Source organism: Peromyscus californicus, unplaced genomic scaffold (assembly GCF_007827085.1).
Source record: "Peromyscus californicus insignis strain IS unplaced genomic scaffold, ASM782708v3 Scaffold_2__1_contigs__length_46816999, whole genome shotgun sequence".
Classification (NCBI taxonomy): Eukaryota; Metazoa; Chordata; class Mammalia; order Rodentia; family Cricetidae; genus Peromyscus; species Peromyscus californicus.
This window is the reverse complement of record NW_026294540.1, coordinates 1,854,164-1,875,263: the sequence shown is the minus strand read 5'-3', so window position 1 is coordinate 1,875,263 and position 21,100 is coordinate 1,854,164. Positions and strand designations below refer to the sequence as shown.

The window sequence follows — 21,100 nt, the reverse complement described above, 5'->3', positions numbered from 1 at the left end:
GGGCACACAGAAAAACATAAACTCTAGACTGTTCATTTGCGAATGAGTGTCTCCAGCCGATGCTCATAAGCTCAGGCGTTCTCTCCCTGTATTCTACTAGGTTATCAAATTGCATACTGGTAAGAAGAAAAAAAGTACACAAAAGTGGGCAGAATCCAGTGCAGGAATTTTCCCAGCCACCCCTCCGGCCTCCCACATCCTGGCTGCTGTATCTACGCCACGGGCTTCTCTGAAATCCAGCCACACCACTGGGAAGGAGAAGGACCAGAGAAGAAGAGCCAGGCTTCCCAGAATACGCCAGCAGGAGGGGAGCTGGGGGTGGCTGGAGAGGCAGCTGCATTGGGCACAGTTGGCATGCCCAGCTCCTGGCAGCTGTGCAGAGCAAGCGGGAGCCGTCTCCCTTCGCCGCCGCCGTGTGGGCTGCGGCAGAACCGTGAGGTGTGGGGTGGCAGGCGCGGGTGGCAGGCCTGCCAGCTGCCTGGAAGCGACTCCTCAGGCACGTGAGTATATGTGCTTTTGGCTGCTTGGCAGGAGTGTGCATGAGCACATCCCTGGGGCGTTGGGGGAGAGTCTGGAGGCTCTTTCAGGGGAAGGTTCTGGAATTTCCTGTGTGGCCTAGTCACCCCTTCTGAGGCTCAGGTTCCCTCTGCATGTGGAGATGACAGTTGGGACTTTTGTAGCCACCCGTGCAGGGGACACTTGGAGTGACTGCTTGGGTGTCCTTTGAGGACAGCTCTGCCCCCAGAGCTAGCTAGGCCCATTGGTAAGTTGGTGGCATTGGTCACTGCCCCACAATGCCTCAGGCTGGGAGGCCCAGCTCATTCAGGTCACATGCTCTCCCAGCGACCATGGCTGTGGGAACAGAGCTTGTGCTTTTAGGGCAAAGTCGAGGCTCTGACTGCCGCCCATTAGGGCTGTTCCCACCCCCAGCGAAGAGACATTTGCTCAGCACTCACACAGAGGAAGCCCACTGACACAGTCCATCCTGCAGCACCCAGCCCAGTCCTAGAGAGGTTAAAACTGAGAGTGGATGGGGCCGGGACCAGAGGCCACAGCTCAGCAATCCAGGTCAGTGCAATCCTGCTCACCCTCCTCAGCTCAGGTCTGCGAGGAGGCCCCACGGAGGGCGGCCACCAGGTGGGGACTAGTGTGCTTCGCACAGTGAGCTGCTCTAGGCACAGCTGCTCCATCACTCCCATCCTGGGGTGACCATCCTCCAGGCCTGCCCTGCCGGGGGAACGCTCAGTCCTTTGGAATGACCTTGCTGGCGGCTCAGTCCTGGGGTGGTGTTCGACTCAGCTGAGAAAGTAACACTCTCGCGTCTTCAGCCTCAAGTAGAACGAGAAAAGGACCGGTTGCCCGAGGCCTGAGCCGAAGAAGTGGGGACGGACACAGATGGAGGAGCCGGGAACCCAGCACCGCCTTGGGGTGAAATGATCCCTCCAGTGCTGAGGATGTTCGGGGCCTGCTGAGTGCTGTCTAAAAGGGCAGCAGACATGTCATTGTCCCCGCTTATACAGTGGGTGCTTCAGACACAGCAGGACCACGCCCCCGAGTCATCTACCTCATCCCAGGGGTCAGTTGCTTCTCACACTGAGCCTCATGGCCACCTGTCATCCTGGGCACGTACTGGGGTCACTGGGGAAGCCTGCCTAGGGACAGGTCCCTCAAGGTTCCTCACCCCAGCCTTGTTCTCCTCTGAGCTTACTGAATGCTCTGCCTTGACTTCATTATCTGCTCACGAGTGGCCACCCTGACTCCGGGACTTGACAGGGGTGGCGTTGTCCCTGAACGTACGATAACTGAAAAGGCCACTTGGAGCCAAAGAGTCAGATATCTAACCAGAAGGAGGAGGAAATACCCAGGGTCACGGAGGCCAGCAGGGCTGTCCTCCCCCACCTGCTTATCTACCTGCCGGCTGGTCGCAGACCCCTGGGTGGCTTCAAACCACAGAGCCTTGTCATCCATGCAGCTCCGTGACATAGATGGCCAGACTGAGCCGTGTTAGGGGGCCTGGTATAGAGAGAGGTGTGAAAGCCTGGCCTGACAGGGATGGATCTGTCCACGGCCAGAGCATCTCCCCACTGCCTCGAGCTTATTTTCCTCCCAGTCCCTGCCTTTGCTACAACAAAACACACTGGGGACTGTGCTGGTTAGATTGATGACACCTTGGTTTGACCAGATGCAACTTCATCTCCTGACCTAATGGCAAGGTGCCCCAGAAGGCCATCTGCTCTGCAGGAACCAGGCTTCTGGAATCACCCTTCAATGACATCTATTACAGTGACTACTGGCAATTTAAACAGGGGAAGGCCTGGCCTGCAGGTTCCTACCCTCCTCACTCAGTGGCTGCCTATCACCTGGAGACGTGTTCATTCACACACAGGGCTCATGCTGACCCTGGAGCCCGTGGGGCCACTCTGCTGTGTGTCACATAAGTAAGCAGATTCTCCTCCGGCTCGACCCCTGAAAAACCTCTGGGTGATTTGTCTGTGAAATCCTCCATCAGCTGCTACTCAGTGCCAGTTCAGGCACTGATGTCACATGGCAAGCTCCTTCTGTGTGAAAGGGGAGAGACCTGGAGATCAGAGGGGAGAAGCCGCTTGATGAAGTCGCACAGCTTATGGAGGTCAGAGATGAGACCCTCCCACTTCAGCGTGGCCCTCTGTAAGGCTGGGCTCTGACTCCATCACATAGCAACGCGGGCCTGAGAAGCAATGGAGGTTCTCTGGGCCCCAGTGATCCTTGAGCTTCAGGTGGGAGTCTTAGAGGCAATCTAGAGTCCTCTGCCCATTGTACACATCAGAAAGGGGAAAGTCACCAAGTAGGGGGGACAACACACAGTGAAAAACAGGCCGATTCTGAAGATCCAGGCTGTGGCAGAAACCAAGTAGAGTCCCAAAGCAGGAAGGGACACAAAGCAAGGTTTAAGCGATGTGATAATGGTGGTGGTGATGATGGTGATGGTCATGATAATGGGGGTGCTGGCGCTAATGATGGTGATGATGGTGGTGATGGTGGTGTTGGTGGTGATCATGATGATGATGGTGATGATGGTGGTAATGATGGTCATGGTGATGATGGTGATGGTCATGATGATGGTGATGATGGTGATGGTCATGATGATGGTGAAGATGGTGGTAATGATGATGGTGATGGTGGTGATTATGAAGGTGATGGTGGTGATTATGATGGTAGTGGTGGTGATGGTGATGATGGTCATAGTGATGATGGTGATGATGGTAATGGTGATGATGGTTACGTGATTGTTTCCAGCAACAGCACATTGGTACCTGCTGGAGCTAGCTTTAAAAGTGACCACTGTCCTGCTACCTGCTATGGTGTTTACCTGACCTCTAACCACAGTGCTTGGCACTGGTACTGGTGACATTATTCACTGTGTCCTCTGACTCCTGGAAACACACCATGCCATCGGTTGGCTGATGAGTGAATGGATGGGAAATTCAATCTCACAGCCTCCCTGCATGGGCTCATTGTGTGCCTGAGGTTTGAGTGCACTTTCAAGTCACCGGCACAGACGGGACTCTTAACCCACTACCCTTTGGTTTAGAGTCCTTACAAAGTGCTCAGTTAAGGAAGCCTCGCTTAATTGCCAAATGTTTGCATGGGAAATGAGCTTCCGGGAAGCAGGGAACTGGTCATGTTTTACAGAGAAATAATTAGGCCAAGGAGATGGGAGATTGCTTCTGAGGGCCAAGGCCTCTCCGCTGAAGGGGATGGAAAGCTTTCATTCGGCCCAGGAGTTTCAGAACCCCACATTCTCTCAGGATGAGTCACAGGAGGGCCCTGGCTTGGAGTGAGGGGAAAGGGGAAGCCAGGGTGGGAGGGCTGTGGGGCCCAGGGAGGGTGGAAGAAGACAGGAGACAGATCTGCCTCTGCCTCTTCCTCTCCCCCTCCCTAGTAAGACCTTCTGTGGGGTTTCAGCAGCCGTCACTGTTTGCAGGGAGTTGGCAGGTTATAAAGATACAAGCTGGAGCATATACAGTTGGTTATGCACGTGTATGTGAATGCACACATGTGTGTGCTTGTATATGGGTAGGTACACATACCTATGACATCACTGGAGCACCTCCCAAGCTCCCTAATCACCTGCTTCCCTCATAGCCCCAGATTGGCTGACAGGAGGATGGGCTCTATTTCCTTGTCTCAGTGGCTCTATGTCTAATTTTGAAACTTTAGAAAAAAACGTAGGAAACCAATACATGCTTCCCATGGAAACAAAGTTGGTATTGGGGGAAACCAGCTCTTGTGAGTAGAACCCAGAGGAGCGGAACCGGGGAGCGAGGGTCATACTAGCCCTAGAAACACCATCCCTGGCTTCCCTCCACTTAGGGTGTCATCACAGGGGGGCCTTGGGTCCCTGCCATTATGGACTCCATCCCGCAGGACCATCAGCCAGGATACACTCCTCCTTCTGTAAGTTGCCTTGGTTGTGGTGGTACATGAGAGCAACGGAGAAGTCACAAACGCACCACAACACCGTTCAGCTCCTCCATGTGGATCTCACCCTCCTAAGGCACAGGGTGGACAGGACCCGCTGGGATCCACCCACACTGTGTTCTCTTTCCCCTGGGGATCAGGAAACTTCTCTAGGCTTGAAACATCCTTGGCTTTGGGGCCATAGACTCTTCCATGACTCTTCCAGCTCTGTGGATGATAGAAATTGCCGCAGACCAAAGAGGTCCCTCCGGGAAGATTCTCCGTCTAGACTGTATGTGGTTATGTTACAATAAAGCATTATCGGCAGACCACAGCCAGACCACAGACAGCAGTTTTCTGAGCGCCAGCTTCACATATAAACCAGTTCACTGAGCTGCGAGTGGGGCTCAGCGGAAGGACGTTTGCCTGATGTACAGAGCCCCCAAGTTCCATCTCCAGCACAGAAAGAAAAAAAAAGAGAGAGAAAAAGGAAATGTCTGTTGATGGCCCCCTAGACACACAGAGCTCAGTCCGGGCTCTTTTCTAACATAGTTTCTGAATCTCCCACTTCCAGGGACAGTCACGAGGTACCTCAAGGACAATCCAACACTTGGGCTGGGGAAGTGACAGGGATGGGAACGTGCTTGCCATGTAAGTTCCAGGACCCGAGTTCAATCTGCTCCCAGAGCCCACACAAGAAGCCAGCTGTCACAGTGTGCCCTTGTGACCACAGCATGGGGCAGGTGGGGACCAGTGGACCCCTGGGACTTGCTGGACAGTCAGCCTAGAAGACAGCAAGCTAGATTCAGAGAGAGACTGTCTGAAAATGATGATGGACAGTGACTGAGAAATGACACCCAAGATTGTCACCTGCCCCCCACACTCTTGAGCATGTAAACACACACACACACACACACACACACACACACACACAGACACACACACACACACACAGACACACACACACACACAGACACACACACACACACACAGACACACACACACACACAGAGTCTGACTCTTTCGTCAGGCACATACAACACTGTTTTCTTATAAGAGGGAGCTGTGTGAAGGTGGAGAATGAGCTTTGGCTTGAGAAGGAAACGTCCTCCATGGGCTCACCTGCCGAGCACTTGTTCCCAGATAACGGCACTAGTTTGGAAAAATTTAGAAGATCTGGTAGGCAGAGCCTGGCTGGAGGACGCAGGCCACAGGAGCTGTGACTTTGAAGACTACCCCCCGGCCTCCAGTGTCCTCCTCACTCTCTGCTTCCTGCTTACGGCCACCATCACGTTCTGTCTCAGGGTCAACAGGAAGCTGGGCTTGGGCTGAGACCTTGGAACCCGGAGACAAAGTCAGTCCTTCTCCCTCAGGTGCTCTGGTCGTTTTAGCGCTAGCCTCACAAAACCGACTGACACAAGCTTTTCCTGTCACCTGCCTCCTCAGAGGACTCCTCCTCCTCTCCAGCGTCCAGCTTGGCTGATGCCTGCCCAGTTCCAGAAGCCTCGGTTGACCCAAGTCTGGTCTGTCTGAGCCATGCTTTCCTAGGAGAGGTGTGTGGCCCCATCTGGACCCATAAGAACCTGCCTGGGAGCTAACTGTTTTCCCAGTGGGTGATGAGCAATGGGATGTGAGATCAGGAGAGTGCTGGGCTCTATGCTGAACTCTGGCGGCCTCTGTGATGAGTGAGTGGAAACTGGTATCCTCAGCTTCCAGAGTGTCTCCAACCCTGGGGAGGGAAGGAGCCAAGGTGCTCTTCAGCTCTAACTTGGGGGTAGCAAGCTCTCTGACTTTAAGGGGCCTGTCTGGGGTGGGGGATGCCCCGGAGATCGATGCCCTTCCTTGAGATGGTACTTTTAAGGTTGCAAGAGTATGTCAGAGGGAAGGGAGAGGCTCACGGTAGCAGAGTGACTGGAGTCACCACGGGCAGCAATGAACTGTAGGCTGAGCTGCATGTGGGAGCGGTCTCCCTAAACTACCAAGCCACACGCAGTACCCCGAAGGTCCCTTTTCTGATTCACTCTGAGCTTGGCTGTTGCTGAGCCAGAAATGTCCTTGTCCCCTGGCTGGGAACATAACTTGGAGATAGCAGGGAAAAGATGGAGTAGGTGTCTAGGAGCTGCAGCCCAGAACGCCCGCTCAGCCTGTGGGAAAGCAGAGCAGTGACCCTAACGAGGGGCGGACTGTAGGCTTGCAGAGGGGAGGGAGGTTTCCTGCTCTCTTCCAAACTTCCAAATGCCCTGTCAAAGCCAGCTGTTTTCACAAAGCCTTGAACTGGCCTAAGGAGGCAAGGCAGCTGGGCTCCATTCTGGGAAAGAAGGGGGAAACACGGAGGACCGAGGGTCTGGCTGCTAAGCACAGAGACTGATGTGTGGTCTCCCCGCGGCATCTCTATGAAGCAGGGTGCCTGGAAGCCACAGCTGCAGAGCTGGGGGGATTCAAGCTCCGGCTCTGCCTGGGACTCACTCACCCTGTGGCCTCAGTCCCTTGTCCTTACTCCCACTCATGGTTGTCAGTCAGTCGTCGATCAACTCCTGCATCGTCACAACTCACTCGCCAAGCCCCCTTTCTGTTCTGAGAAGGCTCCAGTCGCCCCAGAACCCACTGCCCCAAATTTGGAACGAACAGGTATAAAAGACACATGGGACACACTCTGCAGAATGACAGGTCTGTCCCTTTTTCTCTCGGCCTCAGTCTTCACATCTGTCTAGTAGAAAGAACATGCCCTTCGTCAGACAGCTGGCTGAGCATGCCTGGCTGTGTCTCCACTACCCCAGGTGCTTTGAGGACAGACATTGACTGTGATTATTTCCTTCTTCTTTGTCTTGGAAGCCCTGAACCTCCACTCCTGTCCTCATGTGATGGGTAGAACCCAGGCCCCCATAGCACTGTCTAAATTCTTATCCCTGGGCCTCAAGTCAGGGGTCATGTTGCCCCAGGAAAGGGGGAAGGGAAGTAGGTGGAAGGCGAGGTTGAACGGAATGAGGAGAGTGATGGCTGGCGACTCTAGTCCAACTCTGGAGCTGGGTTACCACCCCGGCCCCATCCCAGGTCACCATCAGGCCTCTGTGCATTACGAGATGCTTTAAAACTGCTTTTGCTGACAGTCCTAACTCCTTATCAGGACCACAAAGTTGCAAAAAGCAGGACCCATGCCTGCCACCACGGCTTCTGTCTCCCGTCTGTCCCTCAACTTTGTCTCAGACCCCACTGGCCTCTTCCCACCTGTTTTCTCTCATCCCCCTTCAAGCCTGAAGGAGATATGTCGCCATCCCTGATATTCCCTGGTGACTCAAGAAGACCACAGCTGTGCCACGAGCCTCTAGATGACAAAGGACTTCAGGTTCCCTGGCAGGGTAAGCCTGCGGGAGAGCCACCCCAGACAGAGTGATGGCAGCAGCTACGGCAGCAGCTGCACCAGGAGCAGGCCACTTGTGGGAACCACGTCGGTCCCCTCCTCGTGACAGAGATCCATGAGGCTGCCTCCCAGACCCGATCTGATCAGAGGATGGGCAGCGTTGAGTCAACCTGGACTTCTGAACTGTGGCCTCAGGTCACAGCCACGTCCTTCCTGGGTTTAAACCTGATACTGGAGCCTGTGCTGCAGGATTGACTGTGACAATGGGCTCCTTATGTGTTCTTCTTCCATGTGAGTGCCCAGAAAACTGAGATGGGGACACATAGTATGTGTGTGTGGCGGGGGGACAGCCAGAGCCTGGGATTTGCCCTAAAATCTCTAGTTATGGCGGGATGGGAACACAGCTCCACAAGTAACAGGCTTGGGGTTTTTTTGTTTGTTTGTTTTTGTTTGATTTTTTTTTTTTTTTTTTTTTTTTTAGACAGGGTTTCTCTGTGTAGTTTTGGTGCCTGTCCTGGATCTCGCTCTGTAGACCAGGCTGGCCTCAGACTCACAGAGATCCTCCTGGCTCTGCCTCCTGAGTGCTGGAATTAAAGTTGTGCGCCACCATCGCCCGGCTCGACAGGCCTGTATTGTTATTTGACTTGGGCACCATCCATCTTTCTGTGCAGTCAGAGGGTCCCAAACTCTTGGGCTGCCCCTGCCTCAGCCTCCCGAGTGTTGGAACCAGCAGGGGAACACCAATATGCCTTGGTGAGTAGGAGATTTTTTTTTTAACCCAAGGCTTGAAACTTGTCTGTCTTGAATATTTTCACCCAGTGTTAGCTGTCGTCTGTTCATCTAGCCATCGAGAGCATGAAGGAGCCTCTAGAACCTTCCACAGCTGGCCGGAGCTTCTCTCTGCCCACGGGATGACTGTCTGGGAAGTCCTGAGCCTCCTAGCTTTGTGACTCTGCCTTCAGTGAAAAGCTTCTTTGTGGACTGCGGATGAAATGACACTCCCCGCAGGGACCAGCCCAACCATTTGTTTTGGCTGCGTTCAAAGCCACACTTTTGGTGGCCAGGGTCTAATTCTCCACCCTGGAGTGACTCAGAGGCCCAGAGAGGAAACCAGCAGTTTTGAGGGAGAGAACACCACACCACGGAGAGCTGTCTGTCTGCCTCCAAATGTGTCCTGAGGGGACCAGTGTTTACCACTGCATTTACCAAAGGCACGAAACCCCACACAACCCGGGTCTGTGACCATGACCTTGGTCCTCCTGGCAATCTCTGTTCTGCACCTATTTAACAACCAGCTAAGGTGGTGTTTGTGGAGCCCCTGCTGTGTTCAGGACCTGACTAAGCCCCTGCTGAAAATTGTGGGGTTAACATGGCTATGGCCCTATGCTGAGGCTCCTCGTGCAGCCCTCCTGGTATCCCCCAGGGTGGGTGCTAATGACCTAGAGAAGCAGGAAACAGGATTTCTCCCAGGGCAGTTCCACCCGTGTTTATGTGGTGGCTGAAAAGACAGTTTTGCTGCTAAGAGAACTGGCTGCTCTTGAAGAGAATCTGGGTTCAATTCCCAGCTCCCACATGGTGGCTCACAACCGTCTGTAACTTCAGTTCCTGAGGAGCAGACACCTATTCCAGGCCTCCGCAGCACCAGACATATATTCAGGCAAAACACCCATACACATTAAATAAGTAAATAATTTTTAAATGACTGTGTTCATGGGACAAGGAAAAGGCAGCAGAAGCGTGTAACAGCATCAACAGCAGTTGGTGTTGATGGTGAGGATCAACTACCCTTTCATGCCTGATGCAAGACTCAGGTTCTCAGCCGTAAGTAGGTACCATTGCTCAGTATGGGTGCGGACACATCTTAATTATAAAAGTAATTTATGCAAATTGAAAACCGGGGGAGTCACTAGCTCCCTTTCCCATGCCGGAGCATGGCCCTCCAGTCCCCACAAGTGGGTCCTTGGTGGTTCCATCTGGACTTGGAGCCTGGTAATAACACTCAACTCTGGCCTGACTGAAGAAATTCATATTTACCTCGAGAGGTGCTTGGGGCCCAGCTTCTGCATGTTTACCCAGTTCCATGTGGAAACTGCTCAGAAAGTCACATCTGAAACCAGAGGGACAGTGAAGTCTGTGAAGTTTCTGCCATGTGAGCGGGACGGCCTGGGCCCCACCCTCGGAACCCACTAAATAACCACGGCAGCCACGGCAGACACATCTGCCTGCAGGAACAGACAGCAGGACCCTGGAGCGGGATGGCCAGTCAAGCTAGCCAGAACCATGAGGAAAACAGTCAGATAATACGGGCCTCTGGCCCACAGATGCAAGCACAAACATCCAAACACATATGCACATAGATGCACGGGCACCTACATATGTGCGCACACACATGCCCCCATGCCCACACACGCATGCACTCACACACACACACACACACACACACATGCACACACACACATACACATACATGCATACACACTCATACACGCACACACACATGTACATACATACACACACACACACGCACACGCATGCACGCACGCACGCACGCACGCACGCACACCAACTTTTCTTCTGAACAGGTACGGGCTTGTTTTTGGTCCTTTTTCCTAAACATCACAGCCTGATGATAGCCTCATGGCATTTCTGTTGCATCAGGCAGGGAAGCCCCGACATGTGATTTAAGATGTGCAGGTGGTCTTTGCTGATGTGGTCTATACTGATGCTTAGGCACTCTTGGATACAAGGGGCTTGACGTCTAGGATAGAGATGGGGGATCTTGGGGCCCTGGAACCTATCCCTCAGGGCCACCAGGGAGGTGTGACTTTTCTTTAAGAACGGCTCCCGCTTGTCTTGTGGGTGTAGACCAGCCTCTGTCATTAGTCATTACATTATTGTTGCTAATATGAGACTTTTGAGACAAGGTCCCGTGTAGCCCATGCTGGCCCCAAGGTCCTGTGTAGCTGAGGTTGACCCTGAACTTCCGACTCTCCTATCTCTGCGTCACCTAAGTGTCAGGTTCCAAGCTTGTCACCAGGTCTGACTTCTGCCTTACGATGGAAAGGTGTTCTGAGGCAAGTCTGCAGTGCAGTGGTTACGTCCCTCCCCTGCAGTGGACATCCTTGAAGGGACGTCTTTGCAGCTGCATAAACATTCCAGAGGAGAAATTCCTGCAGGCAGCCTTCCTGGCTGGGTCCACAGGTGGTGGAGTTTTAATCCATCATTAAATTAGTCTTTTTTTTTTTTTAGACAAGGTCTCACTGTGCAGCCTTAGCCGGCTTGTAACTAAGTTAGCTTTTAAACAACAGTGCTGGAGTCTGGATGAATGGAAGATCATGATCCACAGTGGTGATGGATCACTGGACTCTTCGTCGATGGGGAAACTGAGGGTTAGGGAGACTTCCCTTGGCCCAGGAGTGCCATGGTGATCCAGAAGTCTCACTTTCACAGACACTCTCCTCTCTCCCTCCCTGGGAGGCCTCTGGGGTCATCTCCCACCCTCCCTCCAGCCCCATCCCGACATCGCTCACACTTGCCGTGTGTGGCCCTCTGGGTGGAATTATAGTCCCTTAATTGAACTGAAAACAGGAGGAGATTGAGTTTTATGGGGCACGGGAGGCCAGGGAGGGCGGAAATGAAGTCCAGAATGAGCTGCAGGCCCCGGGGAGCTGGGCTACAGGTGGAGGGTGGCGAGAACGGAGCCTGGCCGCTAAAGCTGGTGGCTCTTTGGCCTCTGTACCTGCTCTCCATCTTTAGCCCTGTGTCATGGTGGGGGGTGTAGCTGAGGTAGGTCACTGGCTCTGGGGACTTGGATCCCATCACCCCAGCAGAGCGCAGAGCCATGAAGAATGCACACACACACATGTCTAGCCACCCCGGACCCCTCCAATGGGCCTCCGCAAAGGAGGCTGGGCCGAGACCAGGGAGACCCTTCAGCTTGCAGATAGGTGCACACACAGGACTCACACCAACTCCAACCCCAAATCCGGCACCCACAGGCTGAGCTGCTTGAAGGCTGGCACAGGGGTTGTTGGTTTTTCTGTTTCTCAGACCTCAGCACAGGACCTTGTAGCTCCCGAGTCCTCACAGCGCTTGGCTCAACAAATAGATGCCTGTTTACTCGGCAGATACGTTTTTCAGAGTGTGGGACATGAGTGGGAAGAGAGGGGGGATAAAATGTCGTGGTGAGGAGATGCGTGCTACAAGACAAGAATACGATGGGCAGAGTGGAGTGGTGTGCTCCCTGGAGGGACACTGTGAGAAAGGCCAAGAGGGAGACCCCACAGCAGAAGGGGATGGCGGGGGCATTCTCACCAGACAGGGCATGGGAGTGTCAGGGACATGCAGGCTGTACCAGGAAAGTCCCACCAAGTCTCCACGGTAGGTTTTCTGGTTCTTGAGGGTCTTCCGGTTCCTCTAGAGACACGGCACACTCCCGCAGGTGTAGCATGAATCTTAAAAGGTCTTATTAATAAAATCAAACCTGGAGCCAGTTATTTGGGTGAACGCTGAATGATCAGAGAAACAGAACAAGCCACAGTCACCTGACCTTGACAATTCCTCAGCTGATCCGGTTTCTTCAGACTGGAAGCCTCTGAGTCCTCATCTGAATGGGTCTCAACTGAACTGCTGCTCAAAAGTCTAAAAGCTTAACCTGCCTAGTTCCTGGTCCTCACGCCTTATATACCTTTCTGCTTTCTGCCATCACTTCCTGGGATTAAAGGCGTGAGTCACCATGCCTGCCTGTTTCCAGTGTGGCCTTGAACTCACAGAGATCCAGATGGATCTCTGCATCTGGAGTGCTAGGATTAAAGGCGTGTGCTACCACTGCCTAACCTCTATGTTTAATATTGTGGCTGTTCTGTTCTCTGACCCCAGATAAGTTTATTAGCAGGCTCAATATTTTGGCGAACACAATACCACCACACACAGGGTCATCAAATCTCAGATAAACACCGCATTTTCTGCTTGGGCCCAGGGTTGTTTTTTTTTTTTTTTTTTTTTTTTTTTTTGGTTTTCCGAGACAGGGTTTCTCTGTGTAGCTTTGCGCCTTTCCTGGAACTCACTTGGTAGACCAGGCTGGCCTCGAACTCACAGAGATCCGCCTGGCTCTGCCTCCCGAGTGCTGGGATTAAAGGCGTGCGCCACCACCGCCCGGCAGGCCCAGGGTTGTTTTAACCACAAGGTTTTCCATCTTAGACAGCACAGCTGGGCAGACATGGACTCTAGAGTTTGTACCTGTGTTCAGTTCTTGACTCAGCTGCCAGGTGAGTTACTTTACGACCTGTCACCTCTTCTGCCTCTGATACCTTATCTGTTAACTGCAGATGGGCACGAAATCCTGCCCATGAATATTCGTTAACACTTTATTCGTAAGACTCTCAACAACCAGTGTTCTATAGCTGGTGTTCTTCAACCAGTGAATGGGCAGACTGTGGTATGTCCATACACTGGAATACTATCCACCCATGAAAAGGGACAATGCTGAGGAAACAAAGGTCGGTTATAGAGCCTGGTGTGGGGTGGCACACACCTGTGATCTCAGCGTTCTGGAGGCTGAGGCAGGAAAATCAGGAGTTTAGGGCCAACCTGGGCTACATAGCAATTCTGTCTGAAAAAGTAATCTTGAAGCTTACATTTCCATTCAACCTCATGTCTGCAACACTCCCACAGAGAGCATGACAGGGGTAACTCAAGAGGCTCTCAGTGTGAGAATGGGAGACCCTCTCTCCCCAGGCAGCCACGGGTGCCCATCTGAGCACAGGCTAAAATCTTAGAGAGCAGTTTAAAAAACACAATGATCAACTGTGCCTTAGGGGCCCAGCGCAGAACCAAAGGTGATTCCCTAGCTCCAACAATGTGCTGTGGTTATGGAGTTTAATGCTGCTGGGGGGTGGGGGCACCGGGGGAAGGGGGTGCTGGGATAAGGGGAAACTGAGATAAGGGGGCCTCTGGTCCAGATCTGCAACTTCTAGAGAGAGTCACACTATTTCAGAAGAAGAGTCTCATTAGAATGCAAATGCCCCCCACCTCTTCTCTTGATGACATGAAATGATTCAAGAAAGAAACCAGCCGCACCCAGAAAGCAGCTAAGTGCCTCTCCTGCCATGTTCAGGTCACCTTGGGAGAGGGGTCAGGCTGAGGGCAGGCACTTGGAGGCAACATCGGTGGAGCTGACAGAATTTCCTGATGGAAATGCTTCAGGCTGGAAAAGAACTCAGATTTAATCTCTCAAGAAAACAGAGGGAAAGGGGAAGGGAGGGATGGCTCCGGGTTTGTGTGTGAGCCTTCCCAGCAGCAGCAGCGGGCTCAGGAGCTCCTTGCGCAACCTCTGGTAATGCAGCCTAGTCAGAGCCGCCAGAGCCTGGGAATTCACCGCTGTGTTTTACTGACCCCCTCCCCCCCTCCCCCACAGATGGCAGCTTCACTCGGAATCGTGTGTTAATCAGAAACACATCATCCATATTGTCAACACTTTGTTTAACCACTTCTATAAATTCAGCATTAGTGTTGGAGCGGTCCTGGGTTGATGGATGGAGTCGTCGGCTGCCCTCGACAGCCAGAGCCCATAAAACTAAGTCTGGGGCTCGAGACTCCAAAGACAGAGACACTCGACATTCACCCAGACTTGTGATGTGTGGACAACGATGTGGCTCTGGGCTGGAAGGAATGGTGGGTCCCCCAGGAAGCCCACGAGATGCGGAGAAGCAAGAGCGCCCCTCCAGGATCCTACAGGAGTTATTTTTGAGAAATCTCAACCCCAGAGATTCTGGGTGTGCCTAGAAAAAAGCCGCACTCAGGAGTACAGAGTGCAATTTCCATCCTCTGAAGGGAGCTCTGTGGAGCATGTGGCTACCAAATACCGAAGGCGGCAGGATCGGGCTGTGACGCTCCACTTGACTATGACAAGAAGCTGGAGCCTCCCATCTGTCTGTCTGCCTGCCTGTTGTCCTGGGCTCTGCCCCTGGCTGAGAGGCACACATCTGCAAGCTGCCCTGGGGAAGTTGTCCCTGTGCCCTGTTGAGAACCACAAGGAGCAAGGTGGTGACTTCAGAGTTGAGGAGGGACACAGACTGTCCTCCTAGTACACTCCAGCCAGATGAATGGAGAACAGCACAAGGGCATACAGTCGGGGGGGGGGGGGCGCAGGACCTCTGACTCATGCTGGAGGTCGGGGCAGGTACTATTTAGGATACCCAGAGGAAGAGGCAGAGGAGGGTGCTCCCAGACACGAGGAGAAGCCTGGGGCTGCAGGTGAGTGCTTCCCTGGGGATCTGAGAAGGAGGGAGTGGCCAGGGGCAAGGTTAGAAGGAAGAGCCAGGGCCAGGTCACACAGAAACTTTCGAGGCTCTTTATTCCAGTGGAGGAAACTAAGGCAATCAGTGGGCCAGTGACATCCAGGTGAGAGCCAATCACGGTGAACCATCAAGCCAGGCCATGCTCCTGCCACCCCTCTGCTCTGGAGACCTGTTGCTCAGGATCTCCAGGCTGCCTTCCTTCTAGGGTCCCCAAGAAGAGACAGCAGGCCCGAGGCCCTGGTCCTGCAGCAACCCCTATCTTATCCTCCCCAGACCCCCTCCCAAGCTCTCCCTCCACACCCCAGCTCTTCCCAAAGGCCTGTTTTTCCAGAAACACAAGCTGAGCGGAACCCCTCCCTGGGCCTGACTGAAATAAGAACTCCCGCAGAAGAGCACTTTCTTGGAGAGCTCTGTGGAGCCTCCTGCCGACTCTGGACACATCCAAGCTGGGTTTGCTAAAATAATAATCTTTAGGAACCCAGTTCGCCTGCTGCCAAAAGCCTCGCCTGAGAGCTTCGTGTACCAGCAGCCCTGACCCAGAAAACTGACTGTGAGGTAACTCAGCCCAGAGGCCCGAGGGAGCCATGCCCTTTTGTTCTCTCTCTCTGTCTCTCTCTGTCTCTGTCTCTCTCTCTGTCTCTCTGTCTCTCTCTCTCTCTGTCTCTCTCTCTCTCTCTCTCTCTCTCTCTCTCTCTCTCTCTCTCTCTCTCTCTCTGTTACCCCATCCCTCTCCTTTTTCTCACAGATGAATTAAGCCTGATGCTGTAGGCCAGACATCCCAGCTACTCAAGAAGCTAAGGCAGGAGAATTAAGCTCAAGGCCTCCTAACCGGGCTACAGAGTGAGTTCAAATCCAGCCTGGGCAACCTAGTCAACCTCTGTCTCAAAAGCAAAAGAAAAACAAACAAAAAAAAAGCAAAATAGGCCAGGTGGTGGTGTCGCACGCCTTTAATCCCAGCACGTGGGAGGCAGAGGCAGGCAGATCTCTGTGATGGAGCTACCATCATCACTATGACAGAGCACGCTGAGGCCCTGGGTTCAAGTCCCTGTATGGCAACAATATCAAAAATACAAATGGCTTCCCCGTGGTGTGTTCTCGAGATGGGCTGTCACAGACACAGCAACAAGGTGTTTGGCTGAGACTCCAGGGAGGTGGAAGCCCACAGATCCGGTGGCCATGGAGACTGACACCCTACAAGGCAGTCAGCATGTCTCCAGTTCCATCCCATGGGGACCTGAAGGGGCCTTAAGGTGGTGTGACACCACAGGCTTAGCTCAGTTGTGGCAGAGGGCCACGGGCTCTGGAGGACGGTTCTGACCCATGTCCTGGGCTCTGGAAGAAACCCTGTCTCTCCTGACTCTGCCTACTTGACTGGAAGATGGCCAGGTCACCGGGCTGCACATACCAGCTGTGGTTGGCTAACCCCAAAGGACTATGCCAGCCATGGCAGGCTCACGGCATGCCACATGTGAGAGTCTCCCAGATTGAGGAAAGGATACTGTCACTACCACCTTAGGGACCCTTGAGATCTCTTTCCAGCAGCTGTGGAGGAAGGACATCACTAAGAGGTGGGTTTTATATTTATTATGCTTTGCAGTGCTGGGGACGGAACCCGGGTCCCTGTGCTTGCCAGGCCCTACCACAGAGTTCCACTGAGGCCTGAGACAGTTGGAGAGGAAGGCATGGATCTCTGCAGACAGCTCCCCTAGCTGCTCCTGTCTGCCCCCCTGCGGCTTAGGAGTGTCCCAAAGTGACCTCTCACACCGGGAGCTCACCATCCTTCAACTAACGCCAATAAACACGGACTCTGCCCGCCTCCATCTTACAGATGAAGGAACCAAGTCCAGAGAGCTGACAGTACTCAGATGAAGCCACTTAGCTACTAAGGATCGGAGAGCTGGGGAAGCGAGTCCTCCACACTCCGTGGGTCCCCAGGCCCGCGTGATGTGCTGTAGCTGGCAGCCTATCCCTGTCCTTCACCCTCACTTTGCTGATCCCTTGTTATGTGGCCCCCGGGCAAGTTGCTGTCCTTCTCTGAGTCTTCACCCTTTCTTCTTAAAAATAGACCCAAGAAGAATCACAGGTACCATTTAGTGGCTCAGTTGGGGACACAGAGGGACAAGTCAGATAAAACCCCAGACGCCAGGCAGGTCCCTCAACAATTATCTACAGCCATTCTGTCTCTTCCCCGAGGGTGATAGATACACTGTTGGCCCGGCCATTTAGCGTAGATACGTTTGCCCGGCCCACCGGCCTCTCCCTCCACATTCCTCCTTCTCGGTTTAGGGTGGTGTTAAATCAGAGCCAGGGGCTTGTCTGTCACAGAAGCTTGGGGGATGCTTTGTGGGCGCGGGGCCCCTCTAAAGTCAGTGCCCTCCCCGCAGGATTGCAGGCTGGAGGACAAGCAGCACCCACGTCACTCAGAACCCAGAGAGCTTCCCCAGGTTCTCCCGGGAGCACAGGGACACTTGGGGTACTTCTCTGGGCCGCTGGGCATCCCAAGACAGCGCTGTTCTTGGAGTCCCTGAGCTCTTGGTTTTCAGCCTAGGTTGGCATTTATTACTGATGATGCCCAGATGTTGCTGCTGTCGTTGTTAGTGTTTTAACAGAAGGGTGTTTTTCAACTTGAGGGGGATTTTCTAGAGACGTGTGTCGCTGCGATTGGATTGTATCTGTGCCTACTTGACTCCCGGGGTCCTACCACTTGGCTACCCCTCTTTGGCCAGATCTCCCCCTGGCTCTCAGAGTCAGACACACCAAATCTGTGCCATCATTTCAGGTGGAGACAGCAGAACAGGGAATGATCACCTGGCACCAAGGACCTGGCTGAGAACAGTCCACTGTGGACTCTGATCTGCTCCCCAGGGATCCCAGCAGACCCACAGTCACCTGCTTCTGAACAGAGGGGCCAGGTCTTCATCTCCCACCGCTCACTTCCTTGGAGGACCTCCTGAACTCATCTCTAGAAGAAGCCACCCACACTGGCTCTCTCTCTGCAGCGGTGACCTGACAGTGACCACAGCTGCTCACACTGACGGTTACTACTCCTGTTCTCCAGGTAGGAGGTACGGGGCCAAGAGGCTGGGGAATGTGCTCCAAGTCACAGAGCCCTGGAGAGCTTCTCTGCTGGTTCAAATGCCAATGTCGTCAAGTGGACAGACTCTGGCCTCATGTAGGAGACAGCCCTCTGGGCATGTCTGTGAAGGAGTTTCTAGGTTAGGTTAACTGAGGTGGGAGACTCACCATCCCTGGCCTGGACTACGGGACTGGATGAAATGGAGAAAGTGAACTGAGCACTAGTGTTCTTCTCTCTCTCTCTCTGCAGCCCGACTGTGGATGTGATGTGGTGGATGTGATGTGGTGCACCGTCTCCTGCCTTGTCTGTCCAGACAACCTGGGACAGAACAAACTCTTTTCTCCAGTAACTTGCTTTCGTCAGGCATTTTGTTACAGCAATCAAAAAAAAGGAACTGACCACCACCTCCCTGGAGGTGCTCCCTGGAGGTGCTCTCCCAGGGCACCAGCCCTCAGCCCTGGGGACCGTTTGTCCTAGGTCCCTTCAGAAACAGACTTGGTGATAGCTTTGTTCTCAGGGCAAGTGGGGGTCCATGAGGCATTAGCTGGGGGTGTTCACTGCAGCTGCTCATCTAGCCTGGATCCAACTCACCGGATGGCACCACGTGGCTGATGGAGAAGCCCAGGTGCGGTGTGAAGATCAGGGCAGAAGCCAGCTGCTTCCTGCGGATCTGAGCCTCTGAGCCTGGGTCTCAATTTTCCCATTTTTGAAATGGAGATGTTGCCATGACCTAGAAATAATTTCTGTGTACGGAACAGGTGACACTGCTTGTGAGGTGATCCTCGAAAGCCACTCAGCATAGCGCCCCACTGTGAGCGGTCAGGACCACAGTTTTGTAGCTTTTATTTTGAACACTGTGAACGAACAGCCTAGCTAGTAAGGACAGGATGCCATCCCAGTGCACCAGAGCACCGAGTGGTGACGTGACAGAGTGGAGCACAGGGCACATCTGGAGCAGAGCTAACACTCCGTGAACGAGCACTAACACTGGTGTCAACGGTTATTAATTAATATCGACGTCACAGACATTGGTGACACCCATATTTGATAACTAAGACCCAGGCTAGTAGAAACGGTCTCTGAGTTCCTCTCACCTGTGGACTCCGCACACCATGAAGGAGGGAATGCCTCTGTTCAAGGGAGTTTCTTCCACAATAATGAGGCCATAGCTTGATGGATCAAACATGGGAGGCCCTGGTCCATGTGAAGTCCAGAGAAACAAAGTATGGCCTTTAGGATAAGTATCTCCCAAGCCCTGCCTGGGGTAGACTTACCCTGACGGACAATCTGACGCTCAGCTGTAACTGAGTGTCATGTGTTTCTACTTGCTAGACCTTATTACTACCAGTAACCATGACAACAGCTCCTGTAACCTGAGGAGCCCAGAGACTCCCCAGGATGCAGAGCTGGCCTGCCAGGGCTCTTGGCCTAGGCCCTGGGCTCAGTCACTTCCTGTGGCTGTCTTGAGCAGGGCTGGATTTCTCTGCTCGAGTTGCCTTGGGCCAGCTGTCCTGATTCCTGTGTCCTGACGGGGTTCAGTCTCTGGATCATGTTGTGCCTCTCCTGGAATCTGGACCTTTGCTGTGTGCACTCCAGTGTCGCGCTGGCTCCCAGGCCAGCCACCTGCTCTGTCACATCCTGGTTGAGTCCCTGAGCCCCATCGGTGGCTCTAATAGAACCCATTCCAAGGCAGGCTGGTGCTGACGGACAGACAGACAACAGCATGGAGCAAAGCAGCCAAGACGAAGCCATGTGGGGAAGGGAAAGAATCTGAGATGACGCAAGCCTGGCCTCGGGTGACCCGGCCCCACTGTGGCGGCCAGCCACAGCTGGGTGTGGAGACCTTCTTACGCACATCCAAAGCTGGCTGCAGCATCTTGAGGTCAATGCCAAGGTCAAGGCCGGGCCTTGAGTCACCTGCGGATGGGATTTGGGGTTCCTTGTCTGTTTCTGGCCTGCTCTTCTCCTCCATCTAGCCTGCCTCTGCTGAGAAAGGGCCTCTGAGTAGGTCTCTCCAGCCAGTGCTCTGGAGGCATTCCACCGTTAGACGCAGGCTCGGGAAGCTGGGTTTCTCTGAGCTACAGGCCAGGGCTGGGCTTCCAAGCCAGGCCCTCATCACAGCCAAGGCATGACTAGTGAGCCTCAACTGTGGGCCTCAGGCACACAAACAGCCCGTTCACACAGTGCAGGAAACTCATATAAAGCTGTAAATGAAAACCCTCTTCATGCTCTCTCCATCTTCTCCCTCTCCCCCTCCCTCTCTTGGGGAAGGAAGGGTTCTCAGGAAGGAGACAACTTGTGCAAAGGCCCTGCAGAGCCAAGGTGGCTCTGGAGTACCCGCAGGGCTCAGGGTGACTGGAGGCCAGGAAGGCAGAGGGGCTCTGCCACAGCTCCGTACCTCTCCAGTTCTTTGCTCTCCTGGTCAGGTTTGGATGAGATCAGTCTGGGGTCCCCACTGAAGATCCCTGTGATAGTCCATCTCTGGGAGTGCTGGTGCTAAAACATTGAGAGTCGGAGAAGAATAACGATGAGGGACCGTGAGCATCACCCGTGGGTGTGGGTAGACGAGGGTGAAGCCAGAGCCCGCCAGGGAAGCCTCGGGATTGATCTAGAATGTATCTGTCCGGGTTGGGGATTTAGCTCAGTGGTGGAGTGCTTGCCTAGCAAGCCCAAGGCCCTGGGTTCGGTCCTCAGCTCTGGGAAAAAGAAAAAGAAAGGTATCTGTCATGGGGAGGTACCCACCACCTTCCAAGTCTCTAGACCCAGGAACCCAATACATTGGAGGAAAGAAACTTTGGAATCTTCCATGGGTTCAAGGAAGGTCGTGGCCCCTTTCCTCCACTGATTCAGACTTGGACTCACACTATCTGTCTAGAGAGGTAACAGCCAGCCTTTACCACACATCCAGGCTGCCCCGGATGTGTGGAA

The 21,100-nt window shown here is 53.6% G+C and overlaps 1 long non-coding RNA gene across 3 annotated transcripts; it reads left to right on the top strand.

Annotated features, from left to right (window-relative positions):
• Positions 1-204: 204 nt before the first annotated feature.
• LOC128120743 (uncharacterized) lies at positions 205-20,394 on the top strand. Of its 3 annotated transcripts, XR_008221941.1 has the most exons (6): positions 205-500; positions 8,618-10,380; positions 14,214-15,052; positions 15,842-16,664; positions 17,876-18,154; positions 18,422-20,394. It is a non-coding gene; the product is annotated as an uncharacterized LOC128120743 (long non-coding RNA). The 3 variants fall into 3 exon arrangements; XR_008221939.1 differs by having other exon boundaries at positions 14,214-16,664; XR_008221940.1 differs by lacking the exon at positions 8,618-10,380 and having other exon boundaries at positions 14,214-16,664.
• Positions 20,395-21,100: the final 706 nt, after the last annotated feature.